At 36.4% G+C, this 17619-nt stretch overlaps 1 long non-coding RNA gene across 1 annotated transcript in view; it reads right to left on the bottom strand.

Annotated features, from left to right (window-relative positions):
• The window catches only part of LOC114484016 (uncharacterized), a 739540-nt gene that overhangs the window by 59558 nt on the left and 662363 nt on the right, over positions 1 to 17619 (bottom strand). The window contains exon 8 of the long non-coding RNA XR_008615544.1: positions 15631 to 15685. This is a non-coding gene — a long non-coding RNA (uncharacterized lncRNA). The remainder of the gene's footprint in view (positions 1 to 15630; positions 15686 to 17619) is intronic.

Here is a 17619-nt window from a genome sequence, read left to right as displayed (position 1 = left end):
GGGATATCAACCAAAAATGTCTCTGATTTCAGGGTCTTTATTTTCTTCTTTTCTTTAGAGAATAAAGATAGAATTTCCCACTCCAGCAAGATGGCAGACTAAGAAATCTTCAGCATAGTTTTACTACAAGCAGGTTGAAACGCTGGATAAACTAGTTGAAAAATATTTTAAATAAATAACTAAGCTCACAAAATGGAGGTAACCTCCCCCAAGCTGATAGACACAATAAGATGACTAAAAACCCAGAGCTGAAGTACTTGAGGAGACCTGGTGCTGCAGGTGTGTGTGTGTCTGTCTCCCCCATAGGGAGGGAGATGGAGGAGTGAGGAGTGAGTGGTTAGTCTTGGTACCATAGAGGCTCGAGGTTTCAGGTCAAATTAGCCTTAAATCATGCCTTAAGTCATGAGAAATGAAGGCAGCATTATTTTTTAAAAAAGCCAAAATTTTAAAGAGCAAAATAGAACTTCAGGAAATGAGTATCTCTATATCATATGAAAAACTGAACACAGAAGTTTATAGCTTAAGCAGCATGGTTGAAGAATTACACGAACGTGAGATCATTAGGAAGACTTCATCCAGAATTCAGCCGAGATAAAAGAGAGAATATTTGAAAGAGGTTTACAGATATTAAGAGTTAGATACCAAATATACACATATAAAATAAGAATCCCAGAAGGAGAAAAGAGAAGGGAAGGAAGCAATATTAAAAAGTAATTTAATAGGTAGGGTTCAGAATGTCCACAAATGCTTTGACACTCGTCCCATTATGAGGTGGAGTCCCTTTATCTTCCAACTGAATATAGATTAGCCTGTGACTGCTTTGAGCAATGGAGTGTAGTGAAGCCAGTTTTGTACTTAGCCTTTAGATGACTAGCCCCTCTCCTTCGCTGGCTGGGAGCCCTGAGCTGCCATATAAGAAGTCTAAGTACTGGGCTGAACAGACCATATGAAGGGACTTTGAGATTATACGGAGAAGGTGAGTGGCCTGGCAGAAGCCAGCCTTCAAATCATCTCTGCCAAGCACTAGCCTGCTTATACTCTCCAAATCAGACCATTCACCAGCTGACTATCACTGAGTTCTCTCTCCGTGGCATGTGGAGCAGAAATATCACCCTGCTGAGCCCTGTAGGAAATCAGGAAGCACAAAATCAGGAGATATCTTTAAATGTTTATGGTTTAGAGCTGTTACATCTTGAGGCAGCTTTTTTTTTTTTTAAGGCAGCAATAGATATCTGGAACAGAAATAATGGCTGAGAATTTTCCAAAATGAACAAAATATGGAATCCTTAGACTGAAGAATCACAAGTCCCAAACAAGAGAAATAAAATAAATCCCTTCCTAGACTCACTGTTGAAGACAGCAGAACAAGAGCAAAGTGAGGTCTTTAATAAAGCAAAAAGATAGATTATATACAAATAAACAATTCTAAGACTGAAAACAGATTCCTTAATAGAGACAAAAGCGATGAGAATATAATGGAATGAAACTGTCCAAGTGATATAACTGTTAACCCAGAATTCTACAATACATCCTGCCAAACAGTCATTCAGGATTAAGAACAGAATCAAGACAATTTCTGTCCTCAAAGATTGAGAATATTTTCACTAAAAAAGCATCTCTGAATGAACGCCTAAAGGATATATTTCAGTGTAAAGGAAACTAAACTCAGAAGGAAATATGGGTGCATGAAACAACAAGAGAAAACAAATAGCAATAAATATCCACCTGTGGGGAAAAAAACAAAAAGTGACAAGTAAAACTAAACATCTTTTTATATGTTTCCCGAGGTCACCATTAGCAGATGAGCATTGACGCATGATAACTATTAGTATTGTTATTTTTTCCTGACACTTTCTGCTTGACAGAAATCATACTTTATCTTATGTACACTTCTCAGCAATTCAAAGATGATGAATTAAAGTCTTCATATAACACAGAAGAAAATAGGCATTAAATAAATAGCTCATCAGAATTTGAACAGCTAGTAAATTGTAGAGATGGAGTTTGAACTGATCCAGTGATTGCAGATAGTGAGCAGATTCTCTCAACTATATAACCTCTTGTGTATTTTTTTAGGCCCCCTTTTTTTCCCACTGTGTTTCTTTTAAGCAACTTACATGCCTTATCTCTACTGTTTCCCTTTCCTCACTCCCAATAACCCCCCATTTTTCCTTTCCCACCAAACACCACTGATAACATACCAGAAATTGTTCATGCTGAAAAACCAGAATTGCCAGCCACTGAAACTACTTTTCCATGACAAACAATGATTGTGAAAAAGTTAATTATAAATGACCCTGCATATGAATCCTGTATATGGAGCATAACTGTCTCTATCTGAAGGAAGGAGATGTTTGTTCTTATGTACCTAGCAAGGGAAGATTGCTACTCTCATTTTAAAGTAGAAAAATGAAGCTCAGACAGACTATGTAACCAAACCAAGATTAGGAAGCTATTAAAAAAAAAAAGAAAAAAAAGAGGAGATTCAAAACCATGTCCAATGTCTCTAAAGATACTACATTATTTACCACCCATGCACCCATGATGACTACCTCAGGTTGGGAGAGCCTATGATGTCTGACATTGGAATTTGCTACTATAAATGATTTTTTAAATTTTATTTTATTTATTTATTTTTGGCCGTGTTGGGTCTTCGTTACTGATTGCGGGCTTTCTGTAATTGCGGCAAACAGGGGCTACTCTTCGTTGTGGTGCACGGGCTTCTTATCGTGGTGGTTCTCTTGTTGCAGAGCATGGGCTCTAGGCACGCGGGCTTCAGTAGGTGCAGCACGCGAGCTCAGTAGTTGTGGCTCATGGGCTCTAGAGCACAGACTCAGCAGATGTAGCTCATGGGGCTTAGGTGCTCTATGGCATGTGGGATCTTCCCAGACCAGGGATTGAACCCGTGTCCCCTGCATTGGCAGGCAGATTCTCAACCACTGTGCCACAGGGGAAGCCCTATAAAGGATTTCTGATGTCTTGTTAGGAAGACATGATGAAAACAATTCCAAATGGCAGTAGCCAATATTGATTCACTGATCACTTAAAATTTTCTACTCCATGAAATATTACTTCATACAGATGCAATAATTGGGCACATCTCTGGAATGTGGAGAAGATGTGACTCGGGTTAAAGTCAAAATCAGTACACGATGGGGTTGGGATTCAGGCTACACACATCCTTCCATTAATTTTTCTAAAAAGAACAGTGAAACTTCTGACTAAACTAATACAAGTTAATTACAGTGGTGATGTTGTTAAAGGAGGGAAAGTGGAGCAGGGGAAGGAACCCTAAACCTGGAGGAAGGAGAAAGGGATGTAAATCTAATAAGACTCTTCTACTGCTCCCTGCATTGGCAGGCAGATTCTCAACCACTGTGCCACAGGGGAAGCCCTATAAAGGATTTCTGATGTCTTGTTAGGAAGACATGATGAAAACAATTCCAAATGGCAGTAGCCAATATTGATTCACTGATCACTTAAAATTTTCTACTCCATGAAATATTACTTCATACAGATGCAATAATTGGGCACATCTCTGGAATGTGGAGAAGATGTGACTCGGGTTAAAGTCAAAATCAGTACACGATGGGGTTGGGATTCAGGCTACACACATCCTTCCATTAATTTTTCTAAAAAGAACAGTGAAACTTCTGACTAAACTAATACAAGTTAATTACAGTGGTGATGTTGTTAAAGGAGGGAAAGTGGAGCAGGGGAAGGAACCCTAAACCTGGAGGAAGGAGAAAGGGATGTAAATCTAATAAGACTCTTCTACTGCTACTTCACTGTTCATTCTGAGCTTTATTTCCTTGGCTTATATTGTACAAAATGGCTCCTATATTTGTAATTTGTGTGAATATTGAAGGACAAGGTAAAAAGTGAGAGAATGAAGAAGAAAACACATAGCATAGATCCTAGTACACTGTAGTTATTTAAAACATCACATGAATTGTTTATTGACTGAAAATTAATTATACTGTTTGAGAAAGAAAGCTAGTAAAGAAAACAAATGTGGGCATAACGAATATGGGCATTAAAACAGTCTGTTTTAAGAATTGGGCATTTACTGCCAGAAAGGAAGAGAAAAATGTACTTATTAAATTTTGTCATACTGTTTTTCCTATTAATTTTAATTAGATCCTATTAAATATTTAAGGATTCCTTTTAGTGGTTACCAGACTTACTATTTAGATGTATTATTAATTGTAGATGGAACTTCCCTCTTGTTAGATTTGTTGTCTTTTGAGGAATTTTGATTCATTTAAGTGTTTTTCTAATGTAGGATCCCATGGCATGTCCCCAGAGAATACACCGAAATGCTGTAAGTATTTTGTACAGAGTACAGGTATTTCTCTCAATGGAGGCTTTGCTCTGGATACTGTAACTCTGGTAAGAATAACTCTGAATGAGTCAGACATCTAACACCATTTGTTAGTGATCAACAGAAGCTGGAGATTTAACACTGGTCATTGAAATAAAAATTATCTCCCTAGAGAACTAAGGAATGTTCTTCTCCAATGATGGTTTGTGCATTGCTTCTTTATGACCTCTTCAAAAATAATCCAGCCAAATAGGAAACTAGTCCATAAAAGAGAAGCATTTAAGTGTAAAAAGGATTTATGGAGGCTGAGGTCTAAATTCCCATCCCATATATAGAGATGGTGACAAAAAATACACCTTAAGACTGTGGGAAATAGTTGAATTAACAAGTGATCTGCTTATTGAATTTTTTATTCACTTGTTTTTCTTTCATTTGTGCATTTTTCACAGTGGACTGGGGTATCAGAAAAGGATTCCTAAAGGAAATGACAAGCAGGCTTTAGTGAGGGAATAAAGAAAGAAAGGGAGGGAAGGAAGGAAAGAAGGAAGGAAGGAAGGGAGGGAGGGAGGGAGGGAGGGAGGGAGGGAGGGAGGGAAGGAAAGACATTCCTAATTCCTACACCAAGAAGCAGTTTGAAGTGGCCTATTAACTTGAAATTCCAGAAGTGGACAGTAATTTAGAGCTGGTGGAAAAAATATCTTTGATGAGTGGATAGAAATAAGGTCAGAGCGTTGTACAGTGATACATCACGGAGGGAGTTCTGTGTTAAATTACAAAGTTTGACATTTATTCTGAAAATTACAAAGAGCCACTGAAAGATGATGCATAAGTGTTCTAATTCTGCTGTAATAAATTAACACAAATTTGGTGGCTTTAAACTACACAAATTTATTATCTAACATTTCTGGAGGTCCAAAGTCTGAAATCAGTCTCATTGGCCTAAAGTCAAATTGTCATCTTGGCTGGTTCCTTCTGGAGCCTCTGAGAGGAGAATCCATTTTCTTGCCTTTTTCGTGTCCTAAAGGCTGTTTGCATTCATTGATTCATGGTTCCTTCCTCACATCACCCCTACCTCTTGCTTCCATCATGACGTCTCCTACTAAGTCTGATCCTCCTGCCTCACTGTTATAAGGACTCCTGAGGTTATTGCACCGGGCCCACCTGCATAATCTAGGATAATCTCCCCATCAACATCCTTAACTTAATCATATTTACAAAATTCCTTTAACCTTGTAATATCCTCGCAGGGGTGGGGAATTAGGACATGACTATTTTCGAGAAGCTATTATTCAGCTTACCACAAATTATAAAGAGATATGACATGATAAATTTTGTACTTCAGAAGGAACTCTCTGATACAGTAGGAGTTAGTCTGAAGAATAATCAGTCTCCAAAAAGAAATGAAACTGAGTTACTTGTAGTGAGGTGGATGGAGCTGGAGTCTGTCATACAGAGTGAAGTAAGTCAGAAGGAGAAAAACAAATACCGTATGCTAACACATATATATGGAATCTAAGAAAAAAAAATGTCATCAAGAGACTAGGGGTAGGATGGGAATAAAACAGACCTACTAGAGCATGGACTTGAGGATATGGGGAGGGGGAAGGGTAAGCTGTGATGAAGTGAGAGAGTGGCATGGACATATATACACTACTAAACATAAAATAGATAGCTAGTGGGAAGCAGCTGCATAGCACAGGGAGATCAGCTCCGTGCTTTGTGACCACCTAGAGGGGTGGGAGAGGGAGGGAGACGCAAGCGGGAAGAGATATGGGGACATATGAATAACTGATTCACTTTGTTGTAAAGCAGAAACTAACACACCATTGTAAAGCAATTAAACTCCAGTAAAGATGTTAAAAAAAAAAAAGAATAATCAGTCTGGTAGAAGGGGACCAAGGGGCAGTTGCTGAGCTCCTGATGAAAAATGGCTTATTCCATATCTCTTCATGTGCAACGTTTGGCTCTAAGACTACTGTGTCCCATTTCCTTCACAGGAGCAAAGGCCCCTGTGATGAACAGCGAAAACATGTGGAAGGTGCCTTTTAACAGAACATAGAAACTCACTGGATAGGGAGAGAAGTGAGGAGTAGAGGTAAGGAAGTGATTAAAGTCTCCAAATTTGAATCACCATTCATAGAGATGGGAACTTTAGGAAAAGAGAAGAGGAAGGAAATAAAGAATTCATTCAAAGACCCTATTAGCCTGTAGAGCATCACTGTGCAAATTGGGAAAAGATGCCCCTTCTGGGCAGATGCTGTCCCACAGGCACATGGCTGGGTCACACCTCCATGCCTTTACAGAGAGGAAAAGGTGCCCCTTCCTCCCAGCTAATGCAGCTCTCTGGCGGGGCACAGGAGGAACATGCCACAGACCACAGCCATAGTTGTCTTGAGCTGTTTTGTACATGATAAATATAAAGCATCAGTGAAAACTGAGGTGGAGTTATCTATAGGCACCTCTCAGAAGGAAAGTTAAAAAGGAAAAAATCTGGATGCCAGTTTTGTATCAGCAGAAAAATAATAGATGAAGGTATAGAGTGGCTGAGATTGTACAGGCAGCAAAGAAAGTAACACAACTTCAAGAGGCAATCCAGTTTAAAGAGAGAATATCCAAAATCACATCATCATTACTACCATCAGAATGGGACAATCTCTTGTCGCAAAGACATTCTAGGTGAATGTTTACTGCATTCGATCAGTGCGTATGACAAGGCTAGACCTTTATCATTTTGCTTGTCTGTATTTTTACAAAAATATTGATGTATTAAATATTAACTATAACTAATTTTGGAGCAATAATAAGAAATGGAGCAGAGCTAAATTATTTGATATCAGCAAAAGGGAAGACTAGTAGAAGGGCAACTGGGGTATATCAACCATGGGTGAAAACAGCCAGAAAATCCTTTGCTACATAATTAAACCAAAGTCTCTTAGAAATCTCTGGAAAGGAAAAGAGGCAAAAAAAAAAAGGAAAAGGGAGAAAATAGAAAATTTTAAATTAAAATATTTTCTTGATTTTTTAAACCAACTTATTTTTTAAATGAATTAATTTCATGAAATGATGCTCGATCCTGATTATTTGAACCTGTGAAATGTTTTGACAAGGGAAATGCATTTTCTTCAGTTCCATTTGTGGAATTTAGTTATCTGTTCAATGTATGTATTTCACTTAAACTTTAGCTGATTTGAGACACCCAACTCTCCCTTGGGAGGCACTTGGCATTTCTCATAAATGTGTAATTTTCAGCTCGAAGAAACATTTGCACCTTCAGGGAGCAATATATTCTCCTCTCCCAGTAGTTCCTTATTTTATTTACCCTGTCAAGTAGCCAACAAGAACATTTTCTCATACTGTACCGAGGATAAGTGAAGTTCAAGCATTCAGCTTGCCCAGCTTTTAGAGGAAATTAGAAAATACTTTCTAGCAAAGTAACTAATAATAGTTCTTATTGAGACATAGGCCACCTGTCTGGAATTATCAATCAAATCAGCTTTTATAATAAAGACCTATTATTTTCTTAAATATAATGCATTACAAAAGTGTTTGCATTTTTCATTTGGCATCTTGGCAAAATATTGGAAGGAGAGTCTAAATCTTAGAGCATACCGTTGTTAATTGTCCCATTTTGGAGTAACCTAAGCATGAAAAAGTACAAGTGCTTTTTCCCTTATTGGTCATTTAGTGAGCTGCATAAAACTGAATATGGCAAGTTCTGATTCTTTGGATTGTTATTTGTTGAAAATGTGCAGGAATGAAGCTACCAGAAATGTTTCTTTTAAATGAATATTGAATAGAAGCTAGTGGCATCTTTCCAATAAAGTAATTTCTTCCTTAGTTAGAATGGGTTTAGTTAAAGGGGAAATCCTACCTCAGTGCCATTTTTTTCCTCCCCTCATTTATGCCCAAAGCATATTGTATGCAGAGATATCATGCCATGGGCCCAGTAATAGTTCTGCTATAGACAGTTTCCACCTGACTGCATTTCTATTACTGCGGATAACCTTCAACTCATGAACAGAATTCACAATTTATAAAGAATATAGAACAAAGAAGTCTTCCATATAAATCCAGAATTCTAACTGTGTGAGGTATGGATAAATTGCATAACTTTAAAAGTGAATGTGAAATCCTTTTCAGTGTGATCCTTATGGGAAGGATTACTAACTTGCTGCTCATCTTGAAAGTTTTCCTCGATGTGCTATTATTTTTCAAGGGTCATATGTCTGTAAGACATTCCTCTGGTATTTCCCCCAGGGCATGGAGAATTAAGACTTAGTTTGACTAGAAGAGGCTGAAGATGAGCAATCTAGTTTAGAAACAGGGCCTGTCAAAGAATGAAGGCTGGTTATTCTTGTTAACCTGGATCAAGCAGACCAGAGATTGATGGGAAGAATCTGGCTCAATGAATAAGCATTGAAGAGGTGGACTACATTTAAGCAGTATCCAGGAGCTAGCCACTGGAGATCTGGCTTTTATTGTTGACTCTGTTAATAATGTACTATGTAAAGTTTGGCAAGTTAATTAACACATCTGTTCTTTCTTCCTTTTCCTCATCTGTAACAAAGTGGTTTGAATTGCTTGATCCATAAGAGTCTCCTCAACTCCAAGCTTCTTAGTTTGAAGGAGGGGCAGAATTAGTGAGCTTATGATATAAGGAAGGTATATATTCTCTGACCTCTTCCCTGTCCTTCCATGCATGGATATAGTAGCACTTATACATGTCTGCTTCCAGCCAGAGGAAAAGAAGGAAAATAGTCACTAGGTCCTTTTATATCCATATTTTAGAAAAGTGAAGGTCTACACAAATTGTCAGGGCCTGCCAGAATTAAGAGTATGTCTTATTATTGCATTGGGCTAGCTTTAGCTGTAAGTTTCATCCATCCATTCAATCATCCATCCATCTATCCTTCATCAATATAGCCACTGAATCAATAGGTACTGTATACTTATTTTCTGGCTTGTAAGCACTAGAAATACACTGGTCAACAAGACAGGCTTGTCCCTTCTTCAGGGAATTGGGTGGGCATGTGTTACATGCACATGTGTTACATGTGTTACAAACACACAACTAGTTAATTACACATATGAAAAGTGTTATTTAAGAAAATACAGAGAGTAATAACAATGTCTAACAAGCAGCTTTGTTCTTCATATAAGAACAGACCAGATTATCCTCACACAAACTAACTTCTTTATTCAAAGGAAGCTAGAGATACAAGTTGATTAAAAAGTCAAGAATGAAATTCATTTTTCAATGTTCAGTCATTTGATCTGTTTGCAAGATCATATTATCAAAACATAAACACTACTGGCTTCTGAATAACAAAGAATTAAATTTATAAAACTCTCCATGCCTGTTGTGACCTCCACAGAGGTCCTGGGCAAGAGTTTGCCCTTGTGAAGTCATCCAGAAGTACCGTAACCTTTAATATCAAATTGGTATTCCAAGTACACTAAGGCAATAAAGAATAACAATAACAACTAAATCCTGAAGGAACTAACGGAATTAGCCTTTATTTGGCAGAGAATGGCATGCAATTATAAAGCTATCAAGACTCCAAACCTATAAATTTAATTAAGAATAAAGATGTGTGAGTACTGAAATACTAATGAGAAAACTTAGTCTTCCTTCTAATGAGATTACGCAGCTATGACCCAAATATCCCATTCTAGATTATATCAACTAACCATCTGTCCTGGTTTATCTGGGACTGAGGGATGTAGGACTTTTAGTGCTAAACCAGGAAAGTCTTGGGCAAACCGAGGAGAGTTGTTTTCCTACATATCTTCTATTAAGTAATAACAGTGTAAGACTCCTATTACACAAGCCTCTAAACTTCTTCAGTTCATGCTCTCAAAGCATTGGCAAGCCACGAATCATGGCCACCCACCCTTTGGAAAAGGGTATTTTAGAATCCACTAATCTAATCTGACTAATCTGTCAACAAAGTTATGTTCTTAGCACGGGCTATTTTCCCCAAAGTAGTACCAGGAAACAAACATGCATAAGCTCTAGTCAAGGCAGTTATTTGTTTCCACCATGCAAGGCACCTGTTCTTTGCAGAATCATCAGTAAACAGCAAAATGTATCAGCTGGCTATCACACCTGTGCTTTAACTGACACTGCGGTCAGTGATTCTAGCTCTATTACTGAGTTATCTCCATTCAAAGTTACTTAGCTAGAAATATCAACATCATTTGACATTTCAATGAGCCTCTGTTTCCTCAATTAAAAGAAAAAGTTTGATTGTCATAGATGAAACAGTCTCCTGTGCCCAGAGTTGGGTTTGATAGATAAAGATAACAGTGGAAAGTTGCCAGTGTAAGTGCATTACACAGATACATGGAGGGCCTCATTTCATTTTACACAAAGCCCTATGAGGTATGCATTTTTATATCATTTTCTTTAGGCATGACTAACATGTAAAGAAGCTATACATACTTGATATTTAAAACTCCATGAGTTCATGGATAAATATACCCCCATGAAAACATCACCACCATCAAGGCCATAGAGATATCTATTGCTACCCAAAGTTTCCTCCTGCCTTATTTATTATTATTAATAGAAGTAGTAGTAGTAGTAGTAGTAGAATATCTAACATAAAATTTAACCTCGTACCAAATTTTAAGTATACAACATAGTATTGTTAGCTACAGGCACTATGCTGTATAATAGAATTCCAGAACTTATTCATCTTGCATAACTGACACTCTGTACCTTTGACTATCACTTCCCCATTTACCCCTCTTCTCAGCCCCTGGCAATGACCATCCTACTCTCTGCTCCGATGAGTTTGACTATATTAGAGTCTACAAATAAGTGACATCATACTGTAATTGTCTTCCATATCTGGCTTATTTCACTTAGCATAATGTCCTCCAGGTTAATACATGTTGTCACAAATAGCAAAATTTCCTTCTTTTTTGAAGGCTGAATAATATTCAATTGTATGTATATACCATATTTTCTTTATTCATTCATGCATCCATGGACATTTAGATTGTTTCCATACCTTAGCTATCGTGAATAATGCTGCATTGAACATGAGAGTGTAGGCATCTTTTTGAGAACCTGATTTCAGTTCCTTTAGATAAATACCAAGAAGTGGCGTTGCTAGATTGCATGGTAGTTGTATTTTTAATTTTCTGAGGCATACTCATACTGTTTTCCATAAATGCTGTACCAATTTACATTCCCACCAAAAGCGTACCAAGTTAATCTTTTCTCTACATCCTCACCAACATTTGCTCTTTTTAAAATAGGTGTGAGGTGGTATCTCATTGTGGTTTCAATGTACAGTTCCCTGATGATTAATGAGACCGAGCACTTTTCATATACTTGTTGGTCATTTGCACGTCTTCTTTGGAAGAATGTCTTTTGAGGTCTTTCGCCCATTTTTTAACAGTTATTTGTTTTGTTTTCTTGTTATTGAGTTGTAGGACTTCCTAATATATTTTGGATATTAATCTTTTATCAGATATATGGTTTGCAAATTTTTCTTCCCTTGCATAGGTTGTCTTTTCATTCCATTGTTTCCTTTGCTGTGCAAAAGATTTTAGTTGCATATAATCTTATCTGTTTATTTTTGCTTCTGTTGCCTGTAGTATCCAAAAATTTTTGTGCTTTGGCATCATATCCAAAAAATCATTGCCAAGACCAATGTTAAGGAGCTTTTTTCTGAAGTTTCCTGTAGAAGTTTTATGATTTCAGGTCTGATATTTAAGTTTTCAATCAATTTTGAGTCAAATTTTGTGTATTCTACATGTGGATATCCAGCTTTCCCAACATTATTTACAGAAGAGAATACCCTTCCCCATTTTGTATTCTTGGCACCCTTGTTGAAGATGAGTGGACTGTATATGCATGCGTTTATTTCTGGGCTCTCGATTCTATTCCATTGGTCTATTTGTCTATTTTCATGCCACTACGGTACTGTTTTACTTACTGTAGCTTCATAGTATAGCTTGAAATCAGGAAGTGTGATACCTCCAGCTTTGTTCTTTTTGTTCAAGATTGCTTTGGCTAATGGGGGATTTTTGTGGTTCCATATGAATATTAGGATTGTTTTTCAATTTCTGTGAAAAATGCCATTGGAATTTTGATAGATATTGCATTGAACCTATAGAGGGTTTGAGTAGTATGGGCATTTTAACAATATTAATTCTTCTAAATCATGGATATGGGGTATCTTTCCTTTTATGCATATCTTCTTCAATTTCTTTTATCAGTCTATTATACTGATAGATTTCAGCAAACAGATCTTTCACCACCTTGGTTAACACTATTCCTAAATATTTTACTGTTTTGATGCTATTATAAGCGTGGTTGTTTTCTTAATTTCTTTTTCATATAGTTCTAACATTTTTTGGCAGTGTCTTGAGGGTTTTATATATGAAAAATCATGTCATCTGGAAACAAAGACAATTTTACTTCTTTCTAATTTGGGTATCTTTTTAATTTGGATACCTTTTCTTTTCTTTTTTTTTTCTAATTGCTCTGGCCAGAACTTTCTGTACTATGTTGAATAAAAGTGGTGAGAGTAGGGGCCCTATCTTTTTTCCTGATCTTGGAGGAAATGCTTTCAACATTTCACCATTGAGTACGATATTGGCTGCTCGTTTATCACATATGGTCTCTATTATTTTGAAGTACACTTCTTCTATACTTAATTTTTTGAGAGTTTTTTTTTTAAGCATGAAAGGATTTTGAGTTTTATCAGATTATTTTTCTGCATCTATTGAAACCATCATGTGAATTGTATTCTTCATTCTGTTAATGTAGTGTATCACATTTATTGATTTGTGTATGTTGAACCATCCTTGCATCTCAGGGATAAATTCCACTTGATCATGGTGTACTCTCCTTTTAATGTGCTGTTGAATTCATTTTACTAGTATTTTGTTGAAGATATTTGCATCAGTGCTTATCAGAGATACTGGCCTATAATTTTCTTTTCCTATTATGTCCTTGTCTGGCTTTGTTATGAAAGTATTGCTGGCCTTGTGAATGAGTTTGGCAGTGCTCCTTCCTCTTAAAATTTTTGGAGTTGTTTAAGAAGGACTGGTATTAATTCTTCCTTAAATGTTTGGCAGACTTCACCAATAAAGCTATCTGATAATGGGCTTTTTTTGTTGGGAGGTTTTCATTATTAATTCAATCTCCTTACTCATATTAATCTGTTTAGATTTTCTATTTCTTCATAATTTAGTCTTGGTAAATATTATGTTTTTAGGAACTTATCTATTTCTTCTACTTTATCCAATTTGTTGGCATATAGATTTAATAATAATCCTTCATGATCCTTTGTATTTCTGTGGTATCAGTTGTAATATCTCCCCTTTAGTTTATAATTTTATTTTGAAATTCTCCCTTCTTTTTTCTGAATTAGCCTAAAGATTTGTCATTTTTTTGGTCTCTTCAAAAAAAAAAATCAACTCTAGCTTCACTGATCTTTTCTATTGGTTTCCTTTTCCCTATTTCACTTATTATCACTCTGATCTTTGTTATTTATATCTCTTTGCTAACTTTGGGCTTATTTTGTTCTTCCTCTAGTTCGTTGAGGTGTAACATTAGGTAGTTTACTTGATATCTGTCTTTTTCTTTAATGTAGATTTTTATCACTATAATCTTTCTCTTAGAAGAGCATATAAGTTTTAGTATGTTGTGTTTCCTTTTTTATTTTTATCAATATACTTTTTTATTTCCCTTTTGTCTTCCTTGACCCATTGGTTGTCCTGGAGTGTGTTATTTAATTTCCACTTATCTGTGAACTTTCCAATTTTCATCCTGTTATTGATTTCAAGTTTTATATCATTGTGTTCAGAGAAAATACTTGGTATGATTTCACATTTCTTTAATTTGCTAACATGTACTTTGTTGCTTAAAAGATGATCTATCCTGGAGAATGTTCCATGTGATATATATCTATCACAAATCATGTACACACGTGCCCATGCACACACACTCACATATATACACTTCAATACTGAGATGAATTATTTGCTAATTTCCTCATTACTCTCACTTTTTAGAGTAATGGTTCAACTGTATTCTAACTACCTTTCAGAAAATATTTAGGAGTTATCAATATAGGTAATATTTTCAAAGCAAGAATGGCATATAATAGAAATTTTTGTTTATAGCCATGTTTTAACCACCAAAATCAGCATTGTCTTCAACAAAGCCACTATGCTTTTTAACACTTCTATTTTGTTCTAATTTTCAGAATTTAAATTTGTGATTTTCCCCTGAGTCTCTGAGTTTAGCCTGAAAGCTGGAATAATATTTCTTAGCTCTAGGAAACAATAATGTTCCCAAAGTTTTGCTTAGTCTGAACCAGAAAGGCATCTCTGGGCAATACGTGAAATGACCACACTGGATAAAATGGAAATCAGTTGAGCTTAGGTGTCATGTCATCCTAGGTGATGGGGTGAGAGCGGAAGGACAACATGTAGAGAAGGGCTAATTTTCAATTTTTAGCCTCCTCAACAGAATCAGTAGACATGATACCTTCTCAGGAGAAACAGTGGCTCATTGTAGCAGTTATCCTCAAATAAGGGGAAACATTAGAATCTCTACCAGAAGGACAAGAATTATCTGTCGAGTCTCTGTCCTACTGCCCATTCTTGACAAACACAAATTTCCTGTAAATTAGTTAGATAAACAATCCAAGAATCAGGATTTCTGAATTTTATCCTTCTCTGACAACTTACATGGAATAGGAGACATAGGATTGTCACATTTTTCTAGTCTATGTTTCCTTCGAAGAGTTTTGTTGATGAAACTGATATGCAACTCCATGTTGTATTTCTCATGCCAACTGACCTCATGAAATTAAAAAATTTTAAATAAGAAGAATATAATGATAGCTCAAATGTACTTTTTGTTAGTAAGAACCCATCTGACACGGTATGCACATGTGACAATCATATATTAGAAGGGATATAAAAACGGTAACATTTCCATGGAAAGGACCAGAACGATAAAGAAAACACCAAGTATTTGAGGGTTTGAAGGAGGAAGCTGTGATGTTTAGATCTGAATGAGACCTGTGAGGTGGCACATGATAGATTTCATTAACGAGATACTTGAAAAGAGTTATTTTCTATTTACTAGTCCTTTAACTTGAACCAACAAGACAAAATCAGTGACTGGAAGATAAAAGACATTACTTCCAAAAATTACCAAATGTCATCAAGAGTGGAACACAATATCTTACACAAGAGTGAGTTTCTGTCATGTTAGTACTTCAAGCAAGAGAGTGTTAAGTAAAAGATTTCTAAAGATGTTTTGGACTTACGTTCACAAGGTGTGTGCCATGGAAGAGGAGATACAGGTTACGTTAAACAGTGCTTCTGAAAAAGAAAAAAAAAATCTGTCATTGAATATGATTGAAAGACACTAGGTTAAATGAAATTAGACTTTTTAAATTGTAGGACTTAACAGAGCACTTCAAATAATAATGTGCATTCCTAGACAATGAATGGGGAGGAGGGGGTGTGGATAAAAAAGAATAAAAGAAATGATGTATCTGAGATCTCAAGATACTATTTTTGCCCTGTTATCGACCTTGCTCAAAACTATTTTAAAAACCATTGCTATGCAATGTGTGCTAAAAGAATAAAAATAAATACAAATAAGTTATGGGAGATAATCACCATATTGATATTTAATACAACATGAATGTCTAATATTTTATGAGTGCGTGAGGTTATGCCAGAACCACAATATAATGATAACAAAGAGCAGTAAATGTGGTGGCATTATCTAAACATATTTACCCAGCTGGCAATGAATAAGTAACTGAGCATGAGGCAACCACTATGAGTCAATTTGAGAGACCCTGGGGTAACCCATTCATTTAACTAAAGTCTGAATAATTTTTAAAGTAATGAATAATTTTTCTACCTCTAATGGGTCAGTTGATTTGTGCCAGCCCATGACCTGTTTGCCTTCAGATCTATTCCTTACTCTTTTTCTGCTGTTCTCTGGGTGACAGGGAAGCTGATTTCTGCAGACGCCCAGGTCAGGTGACTTTTGGCTGGGTTTAGCGAACAGAAGATTTTGGTAAGAGATTGGAGGGCAGGAAGGATAGAAGGTCTAGAGATTTCCCTTCTCTTTCTCTGCCTCAGGCTGGGTCTGTGTAGCATAAGAATTACCTTGGTGATTCTAGCCCTTCGGATCTGGTAACCGTGCCTTTACCTTGGTTCATCCTGCCTAGGATGCCAGAGGCTTTTTGCTTTTGCTAATCTCTGGATGATACCAGAGTTTTCTTTTGGCTTCATAGCAATGTTATCACCCATATAACAAATTCCCAGCACTTTATTGCCTGTGACTTATGTACTTTCAGGGTTTCCGTTTTCCTGGTTGGACTCTGGTAACTATAATGGTTTTCTACATTACAGAAGCATTTTTTTAAATGTTAATGCATTATTATTTTCTCATAGGATTCCAAAGATGAAAAGGATCTTGGAGACTGCTTAGCCAAACAGTCAGACTGCAGTGTCTGATACAGAGAGGGAGAGAGCCAAATGGGTAGGGATGTAAAAAACTCTCACCCTTGCTTCAACAAGATCATTGTAAATATTTACCTGTTTACAGGTATTGATTCTCTATCATAAAAAAGGTGTTGCATTGATATAGTTGTAAACCCTAATATTGCAGAAAAGGCCCAGGTAAGGGTTGAGTTTTATTTTGTTCAATTCACTACATCCTTTCAAATTCATCAATCTTTTATTGAGCAGATCCTGCTTTCCACCCCCAACCCCCCGCAAATATCGAAAGGGACTCTACCTACACTGTTTTGCTTTATCTTCCCATCAACTCATTGAAGGTGGAGTATTATTCAGAAATTAAGATTGAGAAAGGTGAAATATCTTGCCTACATCTCTACAGTAAATAAGCATCCAAATCACACCTAAACCCCAAATTAATGTCTTTCCACAACACAGCCCTGTTTCCCTTGATGATTAAATGCTTATCTCATCTTAGAGTTACAAGAAGAGTTTTGGAGAGTAAAATGATGAGTTTAATTGTGGAGATGTGAAATAAAAGCAAGTGTATGTGCCTTTTAGCAAGAACTTAATCTAATGCCTGATCTAACCCTGATATAGTAACTTTTGCCAACTTTTGTTTTTGTTTGAACAGTGTCTTATAAAATATTCCATTCCCAAGGTACAGGATGAATATTAGCATCTATAAACTTTCCCCTAGCCTACCACTTAGAATACACCTTTATCACAAATTATTCCACCCAAGATCCTCAATTAATATTAATATTATAACCCCC

Source organism: Physeter macrocephalus, chromosome 17 (genome assembly GCF_002837175.3).
Source record: "Physeter macrocephalus isolate SW-GA chromosome 17, ASM283717v5, whole genome shotgun sequence".
Taxonomy (NCBI): Eukaryota; Metazoa; Chordata; class Mammalia; order Artiodactyla; family Physeteridae; genus Physeter; species Physeter macrocephalus.
Note: the sequence above shows the minus strand (reverse complement) of the source record. Positions and strands in the feature narration are given on the sequence as shown.